General features: G+C 53.8%; 1 long non-coding RNA gene across 1 annotated transcript in view; it reads right to left on the bottom strand.

The window, feature by feature from the left end:
- LOC101904396 (uncharacterized) overlaps positions 1-20,872 on the bottom strand; it is a 43,840-nt gene that overhangs the window by 20,620 nt on the left and 2,348 nt on the right. The window lies entirely within an intron of this gene.

Raw genomic sequence — 20,872 nt, 5'->3', positions numbered from 1 at the left:
TATCTCAAAGTGAAGACAAAAGACCATTTTATAACTTAGGCATTGCAAAGCAGAGACTTTGGATAACATTTGAAACGAGAAGAAGTCCCAAGTAGGATGGAGAAGAAAGGAGAGTTTACGCCGACTCCGCAGCAAGCCCACTCTACTTAAACCCTACCTGGTTTCTGAGTACGAGCGGATACATTTCGATCAGTGCTTCATAAGGCTAACTTTTATAAACTGCAACCATCGTTGCAGCTCTTCACCGTGAGCCTGAGGGTCCAGGGATGGGAAAGCCAGGCTGATGGAGGAAATGCATCGCTTTCGCGCTCGCACTACCATCAGCTCTGAAATGAGGGCTTCTCTACTCACAGGAAAATTCTTAGTTTTCAGCCCTCATCTCTTTGACAATGTTTTGACTTCACCAAAAAAAAAGACCCATGGAGACTAGGAAGTAATACTTCATCCCTATATACCAGCCCTTCCTCCTTCACCTAGCTTTCAACTTACTCTGTACTGAGATACAAATCTCCAAAGTTTCACAGGTCCCAGGTTGGGACAAAGAGCAAGAGAGAAGGTAGAAGCCATCCAGCTTTGTCACAGACCCGAGGAGCTGTCACCCTCTTAGACCAGGATGACACAGGGTTTCTGGAACACTGAATATTCATTGGAAGGACTGATGCTGAAGCTGAAACTCCAATACTTTGGCCACCTGATGCAAAGAGCTGATTCATTGGGAAAAAACCCCTGATGTTGGGAAAGATTGAGGGCAGGAGGAGAAGGGGACAACAGAGGATGAGATGGTTGGATGGCATCACCGACTCAATGGAGATGAGTTTGAGCAAGCTCTGGGAGTTGGTGATGGACAGGGAGGCCTGGCGTGCTGCAGTCCATGGGGTCGCAAAGAGTTGGACACGACTGAGTTGAACTGTCCTAATCAGCCAAGGTGGAAGACGCACGTCCACATCGCCGCATCGGGGCTGTGTGACAGGAATGCATCTCACCCCACGGTCCCGGGGGAGGGGGACGCGGGTGATGATGTGGGTCCTGACGAAGCAGCCCCATGAGACGCTGCGGGTCCGGACAGAACATTGAGCTGGAAGGGCTGACTGTGCGGCCTCGGGGAGAGTTGCTAATAGAAGTGCCGGTGAGTTGATGCTTTCCATGCCTGGACCTGTGATGTCAGCATTCATTATGCACACTGGGGCTGCTTACCACCCCATAAGCTGGAAGATGCGGAGATTAGGGGTGAAAAGGCGGTTTCCAGAGCTAAAATACAATTACTCACTTGCCAGCACCCTGAGGACTCCATCTCCAAGTCCTCTCCAGCCAAAAGCACAGTCTTATGTCCTAAGTGGCCAAAACCGCCCTGATTCCATCCTTGATTCTTATGCCCATCTGAGCCAGGGTTGGGCAGCCTGGGGATCTCTAGGGAACAGCTGCTCGTCCGTGTCCCAGTGCCTGCAGCCAAGGTGAGGAAAGAGCCGGGTATGTGAGGAGAGGAGAGGGAGACCCCCACAGCTTCAGGCCCCTCGGCAGGGGCGTGCAGAGAGCCCACATCAAAGCCAGCTCTTCACACCCAACCTCACACGAACAGTATTAATCTGTCCCCCTCCCTACCCTTTCCCCACCCCAGCCCTGGGCTGCATGCTGCATTTAGAGATGGGGAGCTCAGCTGTGCTTGACCCTCAGGGGGGCACACTCGGAAAACGTGTGCTGACTGAGCAAGGCAGGTGCTCCCCACCCCGCGCCCCTGCTTCTGCAGCCCACAGTAAAGGTGACAAGCCCACGTGCTGCGTCTCCCCCCAAAGCTGCCTTATCACTCCAGGAACCCCAAATGCATGCATCTCCCCCAGCCCAGGCAGGAGCTGCCTTATTACTCCAGGAACCCCAAATGCATGCGTCTCCCCCAGCCCAGGCAGGAGCTGCCTTATCACTCCAGGAACCCCAAATGCATGCGTCTCCCCAGCCCAGGCAGGAGCTGCCTTATCACTCCAGGAACCCCAAATGCATGTGTCTTCCCCCAGCCCAGGCAGGAGCTGCCTTATTACTCCAGGAACCCCAAATGCATGCGTCTCCCCCAGCCCAGGCAGGAGCTGCCTTATTACTCCAGGAACCCCAAATGCATGCATCTCCCCAGCCCAGGCAGGAGCTGCCTTTTACTCCAGGAACCCCAAATGCATGCGTCTCCCCAGCCCAGGCAGGAGCTGCCTTATCACTCCAGGAATCCCAAATGCATGCATCTCCCCAGCCCAGGCAGGAGCTGCCTTATCACTCCAGGAACCCCAAATGCATGCGTCTCCCCAGCCCAGGCAGGAGCTGCCTTATCACTCCAGGAACCCCAAATGCATGTGTCTTCCCCCAGCCCAGGCAGGAGCTGCCTTATCACTCCAGGAACCCCAAATGCATGCGTCTCCCCCAGCCCAGGCAGGAGCTGCCTTATCACTCCAGGAACCCCAAATGCATGCGTCTCCCCCAGCCCAGGCAGGAGCTGCCTTATCACTCCAGGAACCCCAAATGCATGCGTCTCCCCCAGCCCAGGCAGGAGCTGCCTTATCACTCCAGGAACCCCAAATGCATGCGTCTCCCCAGCCCAGGCAGGAGCTGCCTTATGACTCCAGGAACCCCAAATGCATGCGTCTCCCCCAGCCCAGGCAGGAGCTGTCTTATTACTCCAGGAACCTCAAATGCATGTGTCTCCCCCAGCCCAGGCAGGAGCTGCCTTATTACTCCAGGAACCCCAAATGCATGTGTCTCCCCCAGCCCAGGCAGGAGCTGCCTTATCACTCCAGGAATCCCAAATGCATGCATCTCCCCAGCCCAGGCAGGAGCTGTCTTATTACTCCAGGAACCTCAAATGCATGTGTCTCCCCCAGCCCAGGCAGGAGCTGCCTTTTACTCCAGGAACCCCAAATGCATGCGTCTCCCCAGCCCAGGCAGGAGCTGTCTTATTACTCCAGGAACCCCGGGAAGGGAGCCCTGTCCATCAGACATGTTGTCCACCTGATGAACAGACACTGAACAACCCCCTCTGTATGATCCCCTCATACTCAACATCCATCTCTGATTCTTTACATTGGAAAAAAGGTAATAAAGATGGTATCTGTCTTAAACTCATTGGTAACACAGTACTTAGTGATGAAGTTCTGGAAACATTCTCATTAAATCAGGGAATAAAATACCCACTCCCACCAGTATCCTTTACCGTCGTCTAGATGCTGCAGCCAACGCGGTAAAACGTGACTCAGAAATACGAGGCACAACGTTGGCTGTGTTTCCCAAACACGTTCCTTGGAGCTCTACTCCTCTGAAATGTTAAACAAAGTGAGGCACTTTCTTTGCTTCGAGACTGCTGAAAGCCTTAAAAATCCTGACGTTCACTAGGAGTCTCCAAGAGGGGACCCATTATCCAGCGTTTCCCAAAGTTTTAAATACTGAGTTGTTTTTCCCTCTAAGAACTTGAGAAGTCTTGTGTTCTTTGGGACATTCTTTGGGAAGCTCTGACTACATTTGTTTCTAGTCCTCAGATAGTTTATGTATTTAGTCAAATATATCCATTTCTATGAACTAAAACAGTAGTTTAAAATAAGAGCTTCAGAGTAAATAATAATAATAAGTAAAAGCCTTTTTAGGTTTGAACCCTACATTCTAGACTGACTGAGGGATGATCCTTCACCTTCCTGGAGCTTCAGTTTTCTCATCTGTGAAGCAAAGATCATGACATCTCCCTTACAAAATACTGTACCTCTTAGATAATGTATGCTTACCCTCGGATATACTTTAAAATTCCAGTAAAAACAACCACGAGTTATCACCCTTGTTATGATAATCAAAACTAGGAAACATGTAATGAGGCAGATCCTCCTTTATCATAGCAGCTGAGGCTGTAAATTGTTGTAACTGTTCAAGAAAGAAATTAGTTTAACCAAGAGCCATAAAATCATTCATATCTTTTAATTTATTTAAATTAATAAATTTCTAGGATAATTTTCATTTCTAGGATAAAAATTGCAACAACGGTGTTTGCTGAAGTGTTTTTATGGTAACGACACTTTGTGAAGAATGTTGACGTCCATCAGCAGTGCGTGTGCTCAGGCAGGCCCAGCTCTTTGCAATCCCGTGGACGGTAGCCCACCAGGCTCTTCTGTCCATAGCATTTTCCAGGCAGGAATCTTGGGGTGGGTTGCCATTTCCTCCAGCCATCAGCACAGAACTAATGAAATTACTTGCATTGCAGGCACTACATGTTCCTCATTCGCTGGCTGCCCCTCTGTGATGCTTCTTACTCTGCACAATCCTGTTGGGAGGAAATACTCGCCACCTGGAAATCCAGGAGCCAGAGCCTCCTTTCTTCCCACACACGCAGGGTCAGCATCGGAGTCAGACTCACACAGAGATCACCTCTCTCAGGACGCTGAATCCCAAGCGGATGAAGAATCATTCATTTATGAATGATATGAAATTCTCTATATCACTATTTCCTGACATATTTTTGTGTATGTGGAACATTAATGTTTTTCTAAGTCTCATCAGAGATTTGTCAACCTTATTATTCCTTTCCAAGAAACATCTTTTGGTCTGTAAATTATCTCAAAACTGCAGAAGCAGGTTGTCCGTTTTATCGATATCTGCCATGATCTTTACAATTTCCCTCCTTCTTAAATTCAGAAGGTATTGCCTTGCACCCACCGACCCCATGTCTTTTGAATTTCTTCCATAATGAGTTCTGTCTCCCAAGGTGGAAGCCAGAAGGAAACTCGTCTTCCCAGCCCCCTGCACTGGGTTCCCCTGAGATTTACTCTGCCAGCCAGACCCTTCTGAGACACAGCAGGTGGGGGAACGGGCACCAGGCCTGCGATGGACGCTCTCCTCCCTGGCCCGGCCCCTCAGAGGCCTCAGCTAGTCCAGGAGGCCCTGATGTCTGTGGTCAGTGTTCGAGGCGCTGAGCGTGGCAGCCACTGTAGGGCCTCCTTCCTCAGCTGTCTGTGCTGGGATTTGACGTCATTCTGGAGATGTAGCTTCTGAAACGGACTCTGCAGCCCTCCCAAACCAGAGCCTTCAAGGATCCTTCACTGAATGCATTCTCCACCGAATGCAGCCTGAGTGGGCACTGTCGTTTCTCAGTAAAAATTCAGACTAATGTGTTGTTTCTTCGGATGGTTCTACCAGCCTTACTCCGGTTTTCTGGATTTGGCCATTTGCTTCTTTGCTCTTCGTCTTTCTTATGTGTGTGTGCAAGCTCAGTCACATTCAACTCTTTGTGACCCCATGGACTGTAGCCCTCGGGCTCCTCTGTCTGTGGGATTCTCCAGGCAAGAACAATGGATTGGGTTGTCATTTCCTCCTCCAGGCGATCGTCCCAACCCAAGGATCGAACACGTGTCTCTTTCGTCTCCTATGTTGGCAGGTGGATTCCTTACAACTACCGCCACCTGGGAACCCTCCTCCTTCTTAATTTCTGATCAGATCAGATCAGTCACTCAGTCGTGTTCGACTTTTTGCGACCCCATGAATCGCAGCACGCCAGGCCTCCTGTCCATCACCAACTCCCGGAGTTCACTCAGACTCACGTCCATTGAGTCAGTGATGCCATCCAGCCATCTCATCCTCTGTCATCCCCTTCTCCTCCTGCCCCCAAACCCTCCCAGCATCAAAGTCTTTTCCAATGAGTCAGCTGTTCGCATGAGGTGGCCAAAGTACTGGAGTTTCAGCTTCAGCATCTTTCCCTCCAAAGAAATCCCAGGGCTGATCTCCTTCAGAATGGACTGGTTGGATCTCCTTGCAGTCCAAGGGACTCTCAAGAGTCTTCTCCAACACCACAGTTCAAAAGCATCAATTTTGGGCGTTCAGCCTTCTTCACAGTCCAACTCTCACATCCATACATGACCACTGGAAAAACCATAGCCTTGACTAGATGGACCTTTGTTGGCAAAGTAATGTCTCTGCTTTTGAATATGCTATCTAGGTTGGTCATAACTTTCCTTCCAAGGAGTAAACGTCTTTTAATTTCATGGCTGCAATCACCATCTGCAGTGATTTTGGAGCCCAGAAAAATAAAGTCTGACAATGTTTCCACTGTGTCCCCATCTATTTCCCATGAAGTGATGGGGCCGGATGCCATGATCTTCGTTTTCTGAATGCTGAGCTTTAAGCCAACTTTTTCACTCTCCACTTTCACTTTCATCAAGAGGCTCTTTAGTTCCTCTTCACTTTCTGCCATAAGGGTGGTGTCATCTGCATATCTGAGGTTATTGGTATTTCTCCTGGCAATCTTGATTCCAGCTTGTGCTTCCTCCAGTCCAGCGTTTCTCATGATTTCTGATAACTGGTTCCAGAGCTGTAAACTTCCCTTTGAGTACTGCCTTAGCTGTGCTTTCACATGGAGTGTCTTCTCTGTTGTCAGCTCTCAGCATTTCACAGTTTCTCTCATGACAAGCTTTGTGACTCAATGGTTATTTCATAATTTGGGGGAACGCTCCCATAACCTTTCTTATGTTCTTGTTCAGTACATCTGAGACCGTTGCATTGTGATGAGTGAACGTGATTCATATGATGTAAATGCTTTGAAATTTATTGAGACTTCCTTTGTGGCCCAGGACACAGTCAGCTTTTGTGAATGTTCCACATGTGCTCAGAAAAATGTGTATTCTGTACCCATTACCAGTGGTTTCCAAACGGAGTTCAGCTGATGAGCTGCATCAGATGCACATGAATCACCGTTTTAAAATTAACAGAGCACCGCAGACCTCATCCTTAAACACGACATCTCTATCTCTCGAATCTGTGTGTTCACCAGCACCTTAGCTAATGCTGGGGATAGTTTTAGGGGGCACTCTCTTTTTCTCCTACCCCACTCTGCCCCCACATTCAGACAGGAACAGAGATTCAATTTCACACAAATAGAATCTTACAATTTTGAAAAAACCGATCCCATATCCTCCCACACTACATTTTCTTTGACATTCAAATCATCTACTTCAGGTTCTTCTTCCCTGGTGGCTCAGATGGTAAAGAATCTGCCAGCAATGCAGGAGACATGGGTTTGATCCCTGGGTCAGGAGGATCCCCTGGAGAAGGGAATGGCAGGCAACCCACTCCAGTATTCTTGCCTGGAGAATTCCATGGACAGAGGAGCCTCGCGGGCTGCGGTCCATGGGGTCGCAGAGAGTCAGACACGACTGAGCGACTGACACGCTCACTTTTCACCCTAAAAGCCTCCCACATACTTTCTGTTTTGCATGCATTTCCCCTACTTCCTTCTTACAGAACCTGGATTTGATTTCTTAATCCAGTGAAACCATGTGATTTAGGGAAGACGGACCCCGCTCCAGACTCCAGAGAAGGCGTCTTTGTAGGCCAGTCCACTGCATTGGCCCTGACTGGCTGGATCATCCACGAAGGATCTTCCAGGGAGACTGCTGCCAGCACAGAGGGAAGTACGGGACCTAAACTGGCTCCAGAAGGGAGGAGAGGCTAACGTTCCTTCCACTGCTGCAGACTCTCCCCAAACATGTCTTTCTGAACGTGAAGCACAGAGATCCAGACACGGCTCTCGTACAGCCATGACATAAACGAGTTCTAGGACGCAGTGGATTCTGTGGCCAGCAGAACAGAAAGACGGAGAATCTGGGGTCTTGCTGGCATCACTGAGCTGTTAACAGAGCCAGTTCCAAAGCCTGTCCTACACAAGATTCCTGAGTCAGTGTGTTACGAAGGGTTTCTGCTGCAGCCTGGGTAATCCTTATGGGTTTCTGGTTCCCTTTCACAAACCACTTTTGATTTCCAAGCATGACTCTCTGACCTACTTGACCACAAGAAAGCTCCCTCGTCAACGTCCTTGAGACCCTGTGCTCGACTCTCAGCATCACACCACAGCGGGCACCTCCATCCCTTTCAGCAGAGTGGCCCCCTCTGCGCCTCCCCAGCAGCCCGAGTTCCAGACCTGCACACGCGCCCACCATAGTCAGGAGAGCCCCGAATTAAGCGGGGTCGCCTCCAACCCCTCACTGACCCTCCCCAGCCACAGAGCCAGACTTGAGTGCCACAGAGTTCAGGAACAATGTGCCTCTGTGACCAAAATGAGAAAAAAAATCAGCCTATCTGCAAATGTACGCCAGTAAAATATGAGAGCCTCGTGGAAAATGGGGGGACGTGACAGTCAAAAGCTCTGTAACCAGGGCTTCCCTGGCGGCCCAGCAGCCAAGACTCCGTGCTCCCAGTGCAGGGGGCCTGGGTCCTGTCTGGTCAGGAAACTGGGTCCCACATGCTGCAACTAAGAAAGAGTTCACATGCCATCACTAAAAATCTCACATCTCACAGGAAAAAGATCCCGCATGTCACAGCGAAGACCCAGCACAGCCAAATACATACATTAATTAAACCCTTTAAAATAAAGCTTTGTGACCCATTAAGCTATACTATACAAAGTCTGGGGGATTCCCGGTGGTTAGGAATCCGTACTTCCGCCACTGAGGGCCAGCTTTAATCACTGCTCAGGGAGCTCAGATCCTGCAAGACAGACGTGTGGCCACAAAGGGAAGGCTGGTGACGTCATGTGACCTAGGAGAGTAGTGAGTGTTGGTGGGCGGAGGGCTGACAGCCTGAACAAAGGAGAGCCCAGAAGGCAGACGCGATGACCACCCACCAGTGATGCCTCACTCAACCCAAACACCTGGCCCTGGTGGGGGCTCGTCAGCCCAGGTGTTCTGATCCTGGGTACCCTCAACACCCCAAGATCGCTTCTCAGGGCCTTGTCTCTGCTGCTCCGTCTGCCCTATCTCCCCACGCTGCGTCTCTGGACCATCACGTCCAGGTCAATGACACCCCCAGGTCCTCCACGGCTGACCCCTACCCAGTGTCCGTTTCTCCACTGCATCGCCCTGCTCGTTATCACCTCCAGTACAGAATATGCTACCTCCAGGATGATTTTGATTATCTGAGAAAAGGCAGACACAGGAGAAGCTCTGAAACCCTAGAAGTCCTCCAGAAGGATGAGGGAAGCCTACGTTTGTCGTGTCCCCCTCTGCTCCAGGCAGCCGAGGACTCATAGTCACAGGAGATGCTCATCACCTGAGAAGGTGGGGACTGGCTCTGCAGTGGGGACCACTTCCTTGTCCCCGAGCTCTTCCTGGGGACCCCCACCTCAACCTCTTTCATTTTTAGCTTAAGATGGTGTCCAAGCAGAAGGCTTGACCATTTCAGGGAGTGACTCTGTTTTCCTGGGTCTCTCCCGTGTATTCAGGACATAGAAAAGTTGTTGAATTTATGTTTGCTTCTCTCTTTTTTTTTCTTTTTCTCTTGTTTAGTCATTCAGTCGTGTCCAACTCTTTGTGACCCCATGAACTGTAGCACGCCAGGCTTCCCTGTCCATACCAACTCCCGGAGCTTGCTCAAATTCATGTCCATTGCGTCGGTGACGCCATCCAACCATCTCATCCTCTGTCGTCCCCTTCTCCTCCCACCTTCAATCTTTCCCAGCATCAAGGTCTTTTCCAATGAATCAGCTCTTCATATCAGGTGGCCAAAATATTGGAGCTTCAGCTTTCTATTGTTAATTTACCTTTTATTACAGGGGGTTCAGCCACAGAACCTGGAAAGGGGAAGCCGTTTCCCCTCTCCTTCGTTACCATCAGGAAGTGTTCACAGTCTGCCTTCACTTTTCTCTTATCTGAAAGGTTGTCTTGTACATAATTGTTTGTCGTCTGTTTCCTTGAACTTAAATTTTAAAAGTGGACACCTTTACTGTCCCCTCCCTGAATGTCCCCCAGCACAGCACCTAGAACTGTGCCTTGCACAGAGTGGTACTTAACAACGGTCTGAGAACCAAGGAATGAAATGAGAGCTCCAGGGTCTGGCCAGCCCCCCCCCAGCAGTGAGGTCAGCACACAGCTGTCCGGCTCCTCTGCTTCCTCCCGGAGTCCTCGTCTACTGTAAGTGGGCTTCTGTCAAGCAGCTGGGGAGGTGACCAGATGGTCACAGGAGTTCCAAGCAGCATCCTTGTTTATTACCTTTACTGAGCACCCCTGGAAGGGCTCCGGGTGCTGCCCACACCTGCACGGGGCCAACCACAGAGAACAAGTGACTGCCCCAGGCCAGCCCCAAGTGGGAGGGGCGTGAGATGCTGTCACTAGTAGGGAGGAGGGGAGACAAGTCACTGGGCAAACAGAGAAACACATCTAGAAATCTCTCTAGATAACACAAAGGTTTTAAAGCACTTTTTTTTTCACCGTTCTCCCATGTTCTGCTCTCTTGAAACTCCCAGTTATTAATGAAGTTGTCAACCTGTTTAACCTCAGGGCTTACTCTTCTTGCAATGATTCCTCTTTCCTTGTTTCAAGCAGTGAAGACGTGTTTGCCTCTCTCCCTCTCTAAAGGATTAATGGGAGGTTAATAGACATGTCCTAAGTTGATGAAAGTGAAAGAGGAGAGTGAAAAAGTTGGCTTAAAACTCAACATTCAGAAAACGAAGATCATGGCATCTGGTCCCATCACTTCATGGGAAATAGATGGGGACACAGTGGAAACAGTGTCAGACTTTATTTTTCTGGGCTCCAAAATCACTGCAGATGGTGATTACAGCCATGAAATTAAAAGACACTTACCCCTTGGAAGGAAAGTTATGACCAACCTAGACAGCATATTCAAAAGCAGAGACATTACTTTGCCAACAAAGGTCCGTCTAGTCAAGGCTATGGTTTTTCCAGTAGTCATGTATGGATGTGAGAGTTGGACTGTGAAGAAGGCTGAACGCCCAAGAATTGATGCTCTTGAACTGTGGTGTTGGAGAAGACTCTTGAGAGTCCCTTGGACTGCAAGGAGATCCAACCAGTCCATTCTGAAGGAGATCAGTCCTGGATGTTCTTTGTAAGGACTGATGTTGAAGCTGAAACTCCAGTACTTTGGCCACCTCATGCAAAGAGCTGACTCATTGGAAAAGACTCTGATGCTGGGAGGGATTGAGGGCAGGAGGAGAAGGGGACGACAGAGGATGAGATGGCTGGATGGCATCACCGACTCAATGGACGTGAGTTTGAGTGAACTCCGGGAGCTGGTGATGGACAGGGAGGCCTGGCGTACTGCCATTCATGGGGTCACAAAGAGTCGGACACAACTGAGCGACTGAACTGGACTGAACTGAAGTTGTTCACTTTCTCTAGAAAAGACAAACTGAGTTACAAGGAAACACAATGCAAGCTATCACATAAAAGGGAAATTTAGAATCTGTTAAAGTCATTTAAATTTTCAAAATGTAAATCTTTTCTTAAAGGTTTTAACTTTTCATGAAGGTCACTTTGATGCTGTGACTGAGCTTCTCAAAATCAGAAGTCAGAGAAATGACCCCTCAGCTGAGAATCTGAAGGATGCTATTTACATTGCCCAGCTCTGATCCTCACCTCATAATGATAGTCAAGCTCCAGACATCAACTGAATTGTGGCCTCCAAAACAATTTCCTGGTTAGAAAGGGATTGTGAATACATTACAATATAAAATGTAATGAATACATTACAATGAAATCAAGAAACCTCAAATTACCTAATATTTTCACATTACTACAGACACACATTTGCTAATATTGAAAAATAAAAGCAAAAAAAAACACAAACAAACAAAAAACCCCAAACCCTTATTTTCCAGTCATACTTACCTGCTGGATGTATCTACATTCTTTTCCTTTTCCTTAAATCCCTGTGTCCGTAAAACACACAGCAAAGCTTTTCTGGTAACTGACTCACAAATGCAAAGGTCTCCAGGCTCAGCCCTTCCCAGGAGCCCCCACCCCCGCTGTGTTCACAGGTAGAAGCCACAGGAGGGAAAGGCTGCTGTTCCATCCCCCCCACCGGGCCCCACTTGGCCCTTCCCTCTGCCCGCCGCCAGGGCACACCCTCCACCCGGCCAGCAGCCGCAGGGACGACAGGCTGAGCCGCTTCCCCTGGAAAGGGCTCCTCATGGAGGCCGCCAGCCCTGACCCCTCCTGGACACCAGCCAGACCCCCAATGCATTCAGGCCAAGACTCAGAGGGGCTCACTGTCCACCAGACCTGCAGAGGCCCCACCGCCAGCCTCCACCCCAAACCCTGTCTGTCCAGTGCCCCTTGACCGCCGCAGACCCTAGTGCTGGGGGATTTGCCGTGTGTTTTCAGATCCCAGTTTCCTTTCAGCGGGGGTGGGGCCGGCACTCAGAGCCCCTTTTGCTGAATGGAAAGTTGATGAAAGGAAACCACTCACAGTTTTTTAGATTCTCAGCGTATTTTAACTCCAGAGACTTGAAGATGGAATGAGAGACTGTGGCTCGTCCAGTGTGTCCCTCTCTTTCAAAGCCAAGCACTTCCCACGTCTGGGTCTCCTCTGCCTGGGGCCTCCAGCCCCCAACCCACTCTCTCTCACTAGCTAAACACCAAACAAGAACGGCGTTTCCTTTTTCCAAAAACGCACTATCCTTCCAAAGGAAAAATAAAATTCTGAATGTATCCCGGGTCTGCATTAATGGGCAAAGTGTGGATTTCCCTGGTGGCTCAGACAATAAAGCGTCTGCCTGCAATGCCGGAGACCGAGATTCGATCCCTGGGTCAGGAAGGTCTCCTGGAGAAGGAAATGGCAAGCCACTCCAGTACACTTGCCTGGAGAATCCCATGGATGAAGGACTCTGGTGGGCTACAGTCCATGGGGTCGCAAAGAGTCAGACAGGATTGAGCGACTTCACTTTCATGAGTCGTTCACACATGGCTGAGTGGTGTGAAAACACTTTGCAAAGCCACCGACCTGGAGACGAAACTTCAGCTGCGAAAGCGAGCAATGCAAAGAAGGAACGAAATGCCGCCAGTGAAGAAAAGAGGTTCTGGCATTGCCGGATTGTTTTAGGAGTTTATCTGCGCGATTTATTTCCGTGGCCCTTAAGCTGAGAAGGCGTTTCTACAGGTAAAACGCGCTCTCGGACGAGGTGCCTTCGGTCACCCGCAGAGAAGCCAGACACCCCAGAGGCCAGAGGCTGAAAACGCCGTTGACGCCTCAGGTGAAGCCGCGTCTCTCCATTTCCCCATCCTTCCGCTTTTCTTTTCTTAAGACACTTAAAGAATCTGCATTTGATGAGGCTCAAGAGGGGACTTCTCTTCTCCCTTCTGCGCCGCTGGGGCGGAGGTTCCGCGCCGAACCGCCGTCCTGCCCGCGCGGCGGATAGGCCACGCCGGCCCGGCGCGCAGCCGACAACCGAAAAGCGGCCGCGTCCGGTCGTCCTTTCCGGGCAGTATCCGGAGACGGCGCAGCGGATCACCCGACGCGGACACTCGGAAGGCGCGCAAACGAAAACTCTCCATCCCCGGCTGCCACACTCGCCGCCCTCTTTGCCCTGCGGGCGTGTGGCGCTCCCGCCCCAGGGGGCACCTCGCCTCGGGGCCGCCGAGGGCTCTGGCCGCCCGGAGCGGCGGGTGTCGAGGCCGAGGCGGGGACGCGCTGTGCCCCGCGAGCCCGACGCGCCTGCGGCCCTGCATCGCCCGTGGAGCTGGGCCCGCCGCACCTGCTCCGTGCGCCAGGCTCTGGCCTGGCGCCCGCAGATACCGCGCCAGCCTCTCCGTCCTCCGGGCTGCGTTTCTAACTCTTCATTCTGACCCTAAATACGAAAACTAACAAGAAGCGCCGGACTTCAGGTGGCACTGGGACAGGCCCGGGAGCCCAGTTGTCCCTAGCCGCCCCCGCACCGCTCCGGGCCTCTACGGGAAAGTCACGGGGCCCGCGCCCACCCCGGCCAGAGGGCAGCGGGTCCGCGCCGCCCAATCCATCCCCGAGGTTTGCTGCGCGCCCTCCGCGCGGCGCGCTGTTGGTTCTAGGAGCTCGACTGTCTGAACTCGTTGCTGTTATTACGACCCCGGTGAGAGAAGTGACAAAACGGAAGTCCATAAACATGAGTAACTTGCTCGTAGTCGCAAAACAAGTAATGGCAGGGCGTACGGGCTGGGGATACACGGAAATAAATGAGCTATATAACATGTGCGACCTAGTATATATTTATTAGCTTTTCAAACTGCACGTTACATTTTCCCATCAGAGCTTCGAGAGCCTAGCGGGGTGGCCTGGCGTCACCCGCCGCCCGGGCGCTAGGCTAGACCGGACGGGAGGGCTCTAGCCTGCCTCGCCGCCCCCGCAGCACCGCCCAGAGCCCGTGCCTCTCGCAAAGGAGAGATGAGACGGGATGGAGGAAAGTCCGCTGCGAGACCGCGAACGTGGGCCGCCGCTTGGTGGGAGACCGCCGCCGGCGAGGACCCCTTGCCCAGGCACAGCGCGCAGCTTCGCTTTCTGTCCGCACTTGCGGGCTTCCCCGGGCACTCACGGTGCAGAGCCGCTGTCGGAGGTTCCACCGGCCCCTGGGCCGCGAGCCCACGCGCCACGCCCGGGCCTCCGGCGCGCCGGGCATCGTACGCGGGCGCTTCGATTTTCTGCGGGCACGCTCTCCTAAGGACGATTGGCTCTCTACCCTCCTCGATCGAGTGGGTTCCTCTGCCAGAGCTCACGCACACGCACACGCACACACACACACGCACGCCGCGCCCCGGTGTCCGCCTGCGCCAGCCCCCGGGAACCCACCCACCGAGCTGCAAGGGTGCGCGCCGTCCCGGGTGCTGCGAAAGAGTCAGCTCACTCCAGGAGCCGCGAGATCTGGTCCAGGGAAGCCTCCCGCCACCGGGGAGAATTCGCTCTCGGTGGTGAAGCCACGGAGCTCGAACACACCCGGAGAGCCGGAGACCCCAGCTCGCAGAGGCGGGCTTAAACTTGCAGACAAAGGACCCATCTTTTCCTTATTAAAAACCCAACCAAACGTGCAACGTAAGAGATTGACGAGAGAAGGGGAGCAACCAGAGACCTGAGGCTTCAAAAAACCTTTAACCAAACAGTGCTTTTCTGGGTGGGAACACATTTCGAAATGTTAATTTTTTCACAATGTTTATTTCATCTTTATAGTCACTGTGGGAGGAGACACTTTAAAACTTTTTATTATTCCCATTTTACATACATAGAAAAAGAAAGAAATTGAAGCTCACAGACTTAAAAGAGCTCACCTTCACCGGGAGCAGGTGCAATCGTCAAAGGCCATCTATGACATCACATCTCTCCCCACCCACTCTGGCTGCATTAAGGGGGAGGCTGAGAACAAAGATACCAGGTACGGTTAGGGGGACTGGGAGAAAATCAGGCAAATTGACTAACATCAGATACACACTAGCCTTTGGGGATACAGGCCAACTAGGGTCTTCTGGTCTACCCCCTGCCCTTCATGGCTCCCTCACCCCAGCCTCCACAGGCGCTTCTGAACAATGTGAAAAAAAATTTTTTCCCAGCTGGCCACTGTCTGGGTAAACGATTGGAAAGCACTGTATGGTCCACTGGGATAAACACACACATACATTGCACACTTATATAAAGTGAAAGGACACTTTATACATAAGTGATCTTGCAGGAAAATGAATTCTGTATGTATGATCTGGTGCATGTGTAGAGGCAGGGCTAACTCTGGGGACGGCACAAATGAGCGTCCCCGAGACTCACTGCTAAAGGGCACACCAGTGACGGGAAAGGCTGTCACCCCTCACCAGCTGGTAGGCAGGGAAGCCCAGAAACTTGGGGCTGGAAGTCACTGGGGGAGAGGGCAGCAGAAGAGAGCATTGTGCTCTTAAAACACACATCTCAGCCGGTCTCCAAGTCCCCAAAGGAAGGTGCCTGTCTGCACCAAAATGCAATTTTAGGTACAAGAGAGCCAGAGCTGGAGGGCGTGGAGAGGACTAATAAGGGGGATTTTTAAAACACAGTGTTTGTATTTGCTCCAAAATATCTTAGCAAGAAATGGAAATCGAGATGATGGGTGTTGAGGGATGGCTTACGATACACCCTCCACTTCTGGAACTTTTAGTAAGAAAAAATATGAGAATAAAAACACAACCTCTTCATTTAAATGGGTGTGTTTTATTTTGTGTGTGAAAGTCACTCAGTCGTGTCTGACTTTGTGACTCCATGGACAATACAGTCCACAGAATTCTCTAGACCAGAATACTGGTGTGGATACCCTTTCCCTTCTCCAGAGGATCTTCCCAACCAAGGGACGGAACGCAGGTCTCCCGCATTGCAGGCGGATTCTTTACCAGCTGAGCCACAAGGGAAGCCCTTATTTTGTGTACGGTATACCTGAATAAAGTTAATTTTGAGGAAATTTTAAGTAAAGTCAGACTAGATGGAGAAAGCCTTCTTATCTCCTAAAATGTGAAGCTCGGCCGCACCCCCCACCCCCCCCCCACGGTGTCACAGACGAAGGCCGGTGGTGACAGCTTGACTCCCAAGCCCACCACTGCCCTGCCTGTTACCTCCCACCCCACGTATGCAGCTTGCCCCAAAGGATCCCAAAAACTCCCTTCTGCATTTTGCCAGGACAAATGTAGTAAAAAGAAGAAATAATAAACGCAAACTTCTCTTCCTGTCACATAGGCCTAGACAAGAAGAGACGGTCTTGCAGTCTCTCGCCGCCATCCAGTGCGCAAAGCGCTTTCCCGGGCGCGGGGACGAAGCGACTGGCTTGTCCAGTGTCCGGCCGGCGCTCTGTTTGTCGCTTGTTTTCTGCTAGACCTCGGAGGCCAGAGCTCCAGGCGGGCCGCCCCGGCCCCTTCCTGGCGGCGGGAAACCAGAGGGGCCAACCCGAAGCCTGACTTTCTTCTGCAGACCAAGCTGGGTCGCAAGGCAGAGCGCGTTTCCACGGAGGGTCCCGAGCGTCTGACGGGCCGTCTTCCGCCTTAACGCGTGACGGGTCTGGAGAGCAGGGTGTGTCCTAAGGTGGCCACCGAGTCCGAGTCCGAGGGGGCGAGCGCCGGACTCAGTCGCCTGGGCCCGGCGGGTCGAGGGCGGCGGGCTGGGGGCGGCGGGTCGGGGGCGGTGGGTCGAGGGCGGCAGGCTGAGCGGGAAGATCGGGGGAGGCGGGTCCGGGGCGGTGGGTCCGGGGCGGCGGGAGCGGCGGGGGCGGCGGGCGGGAATGGCGGTGTCGGGGCGCAGCGGGCCCCGCGATTCCCGAGGGCCTGGCGCCACCCGGCGGAAGCTAGAGGAACTTGCGCGCGCCTGGCGGAGGGGCGGCAGCCCGCGACCCCGAGACCCCCGGAACCCCTCTCTCGGAGGGTAGCACTTAATGACGGCTCCAGAAAACCGTGCCTGCCCTCTGCCGCCCACCTCTCTCACCAGCAAGGACACCGTGACCGCCAGGCCGGGCTCTCCTTTTGCCCTGAACCCCGAGATGGAAAGCGCTTCCCCTAAAATTCGAACCGCCCCGCGGAGACGCGCGCGCGTGGACGCGCCGCGCGCTGGCCTCGCCGCGCGCTGGCCTCGCGCTGCCCGCACAAGAAGGGTCCACGGTCGGGGTCTGGGACCACCGGGCCGCGTAAATCATCCGGAGGGATGTTTGGCCCGAGTCCCTGTTTCCGAAAGGCTGTGGGAGGGTTTGGACGTTGATTTTCTGGCTGTCCTTTTTCAAGTGCGCGCCCCGCCCCACCGCAGCCCGTCTGGTGTGCGAGGATTGTTTGAAAGGGAGGAAGCATTCTTGAAGTGGCGGGTGATGGATCGTCTAAACCCTTCTGGGGCGTTTCGGGCGGGAGTTTCTAGGCAGCTCATCAATAAAGACCCCCCTGGAGAAGGGGGGCTGGAGAACAGCCCCCATCACGCAGCCCGGAGGCCTCCCGGCCGAGGCGGGGAGGGCCCAGGCAGGTGGAGACGCCTTGCCTGGACCAGCGCCTTCAGGCTGCACCTCGTGGGCGCTGCACGGTGATTTACGGGAGGCGGGGTGTGGTTCGGGGGGGCAGCAGAAATGTTGGAGGGTTCCCAGCACCGGGGCGTCAGGGACACAGGCCGAGGCAGCCCGCGATGCCCTGCTCTTACCCTCCCAGCACCTACCCAGCGCCCTGCTGCCCGATGCTTTCCTTGGTATAGATTTCACTTGGGAGCCCCAGCCAAAAACCTGACACCTCTCCCAAATCGGGAAGGGGGCAGGTAAGGTTGAAGCGGGTCCAACCACTGGAGGTTGGACGGGCTGGGAACCCCTGGGACCAAGCCTCGGGGAGACCGCAGCCCTCAGAGATGTCTGTCTCCACGCCCTCTGGGCCTGCCTGGAAGAGGCGGCGGCCCTGGGGGTGGGAACCGCGCTGGGGAGCCAGCGGCCGCTCCCTTCTAGGGAAGACTCGAACCTCGAAGGCCAGGTGGGCTTGGGGAGGCGGCCTCGGGGCTTGTCTAGCTCGCAAGGCCTCGGGTGCATTCCCGGGCCCCTGTCCCAGAACCAGCTAGCACTCCCTCCCCCTCCAGCAGGCTTCGCGGGTCACCGAGGTCAGGCCGCCTCCGGAAGGGGACCCTCTGCCAGGCTGGGGCGGGGGAGGGCGGGAATGGGGGGACCGTCGGAGGGAAGGCTCTTGAAAGGCAGCTCCTAGGACCTAGACGGCGTCTGGGTGCCCAGAGGTCCCGAGTCGGCGCTGGGCGCCGAGCACGCTTTATTTATCCGTGCAGAGGATGCTGAAGGACAAAAGAAATATTTGGACGTCAGAGCTGATTTATATTTTTGGAAGAGCTACGTTTCCTTTTTTGAAGAGAAGTGAGAGCGCCCCATATCCTGAGCGCAGCGGGGAGACAGAAGGGCGGTTTTGATGCTCCAGGAAGTTGGTCCATCGCGAACCAGCACGCGGGGTTCGCTGCCCCGGGAGATATTTATTTACTGGGGGGAAGGGAAGGCAGGAGGGGAGGGCAGGAGGGGAGGGCAGGAGGGGAGGGCATGAGCCAGACGCGGGAAGAAACCCTGATTCGAGTGGGGCTGGGACCGCCAGGGCGCCCCAGGCTCGCGGCCTTGCCGGTTCGGCCTCTCCCGAGCGGTCTTGCGACCTCCCAGCGCGAACGCCTTTGCTCGCTGCCTCCGCAGTCCTGGGCGCGCACCCTCCTTCTTTCTGGGCCTAGCCCGCCCGCCAGCCCGCCAGCCCGCCAGCCCGCCCCCCAGCGTGCCTGCTGCCTCCCCCCGGAGCCTGAGGACGCAGAAGCAGGGTGAGAGGGGCCCAGCAGGGTGGGCTCGGGAAGGGATGTAGGGCGTTCAGGGAGCCCTCGGCCCGCTCCCCGGACACAGCCCGGCTCCAGGTCTTCATCTCATCAGCGGGGCTCCCTCCCAGCCCACAAAGCCGACCCTCAATGATCTTGCAGAGGGGCTCCAGCACCCCACTTGTTCCTCCTGTTTTCTCCCAAGACTGGGAATGCCTGGGACAGGCTTCACCACTGGAAGCGTACTGGAGCCGCCCCCGTAGGAGACGGACACCTAGTGTCTGTTCCAGCACTGCCCTTCCTCTCCTTTGGGCGCGTCAGAGCTCCCACCCCTGGGAGGGATGACCACCCCTGCCACGGGAACACTACTCAAGCCCTGCCCGCCTCCCCAGTGAACACAGCAGGACGACGGGGAGAGACCCAAGGCTGGTCCACTGTGGAGCTGCAGCAAGCGGGGGCCGGTGGGTGTCTGGGCCAGCTCCCAGAAGCACCCGAGAGATGCGTTTCCCAGCGTAGGGGGGCCTAGAAGCACGGCTCCGCAGGGATGGAAGATGCGGGACCCCTGCCCTCCTCCCAGGCACCGCCCATCAGCCAAGAGAGTGGCCAAGTCTGCCCCCCACCCACTGCCAGGGCTGGGGATCTGGGGCCCACCCATGGATTCAGGAAGGTGGCTGTAAAAGCGTCCTGCCCGCAGGGACACGAGCTTTGGAGAGCGGAAGAATCTATCTAAATAAACATTGGAAATTGGGTGACTGGCTTTCAAACCTGGAGGTCTGGTGCTCTGGGCCGAGGAAGGCCAGCAGACAGGGGTGTAAAATTCCCGCTGTTGCCGCTCAGACCCAGGTGCCCTCTCCAAGCCCAGCCGGCGCCTCCTCCTGGCCTTGGGGCCAGACTTTCTATTGTAAATCAGAGTTTTTAGATGGGCCTCTGGGACGCTTCCTCACACAGGCTCATTCCCTGGGCGGCCCTGCCCTCTGGAGCGGCCACCTTAGCTGTGCATCAAAGCACAGGCTGGGCGGGTGGTCACTTTCCATGGGAATCGGGCACCGGTGACTCCCTAGGCGGGGAAGAAAGGGCAGGCCCAGGGCCAGGGTGCTGGTGATGGAGGTCTCAGAGGGCCGCAAGCAGGGCGGTATGGGTGCGTCTCCGGTGGGTAGCTGGTTTAGTCTAAGCCATCTCATGTAAAACCCACGCAGCTGAGAAGCATGCTAAGAACATAAAACTTAAACCACAATAATGAAGAGATTTCCTAGAATAAAATGCCGATTATAGAACAAAATCAGAGAAACACAGGCTTCCCAAAGTTTACATTCCCCTGCGCTGGGGCAGGGGGTGGGACCTTGGGGTTTGCAGCAGAAAGGAACCCACAGCCCAGATGGAGACAGTCAACCTGAGAGGGGTCAGCTTTGGGGATGCGGAGGGGACCCCGGGCACCCCGCTATTTCTGGTTAACTGAGGAGTGCCTGGTTGGATCTGTACTCATTTTAAGGAACCATACCTTTCCTTCCCCTAAGATAGAAGTCAAGACTTTTGTTGTTTATAAGATGGTGAAAGTCTATCAGGAAGAGCTTGGAAACACGGAAGCCTCCTGAGCAAGGCTATTTCAGAAACAAACACAACTTTCCTTTTCAACCCTCTGCCACACAGAAATTCAGGTATTCCTACCGGGGACAGAGAGTTTGACATAACTGGTATTGCATGATGCGCACCCAGGAGATGTGTATAAAACAGTAATTAAAACAAAGTTCCCGGAGGCTTTGCTGCCCGGCAGTGGCAGCAGTGCTGGGCCGAGACCCCGGACCTGAGCTCCAGCTGGGTCTGTCACTTGTCCACAGGTGACTGATTATCTGACCTCTGGGCCCAC

This window comes from Bos taurus, chromosome 23 (genome assembly GCF_002263795.3).
Source record: "Bos taurus isolate L1 Dominette 01449 registration number 42190680 breed Hereford chromosome 23, ARS-UCD2.0, whole genome shotgun sequence".
Classification (NCBI taxonomy): domain Eukaryota; kingdom Metazoa; phylum Chordata; class Mammalia; order Artiodactyla; family Bovidae; genus Bos; species Bos taurus.
Note: the sequence above shows the minus strand (reverse complement) of the source record. Positions and strands in the feature narration are given on the sequence as shown.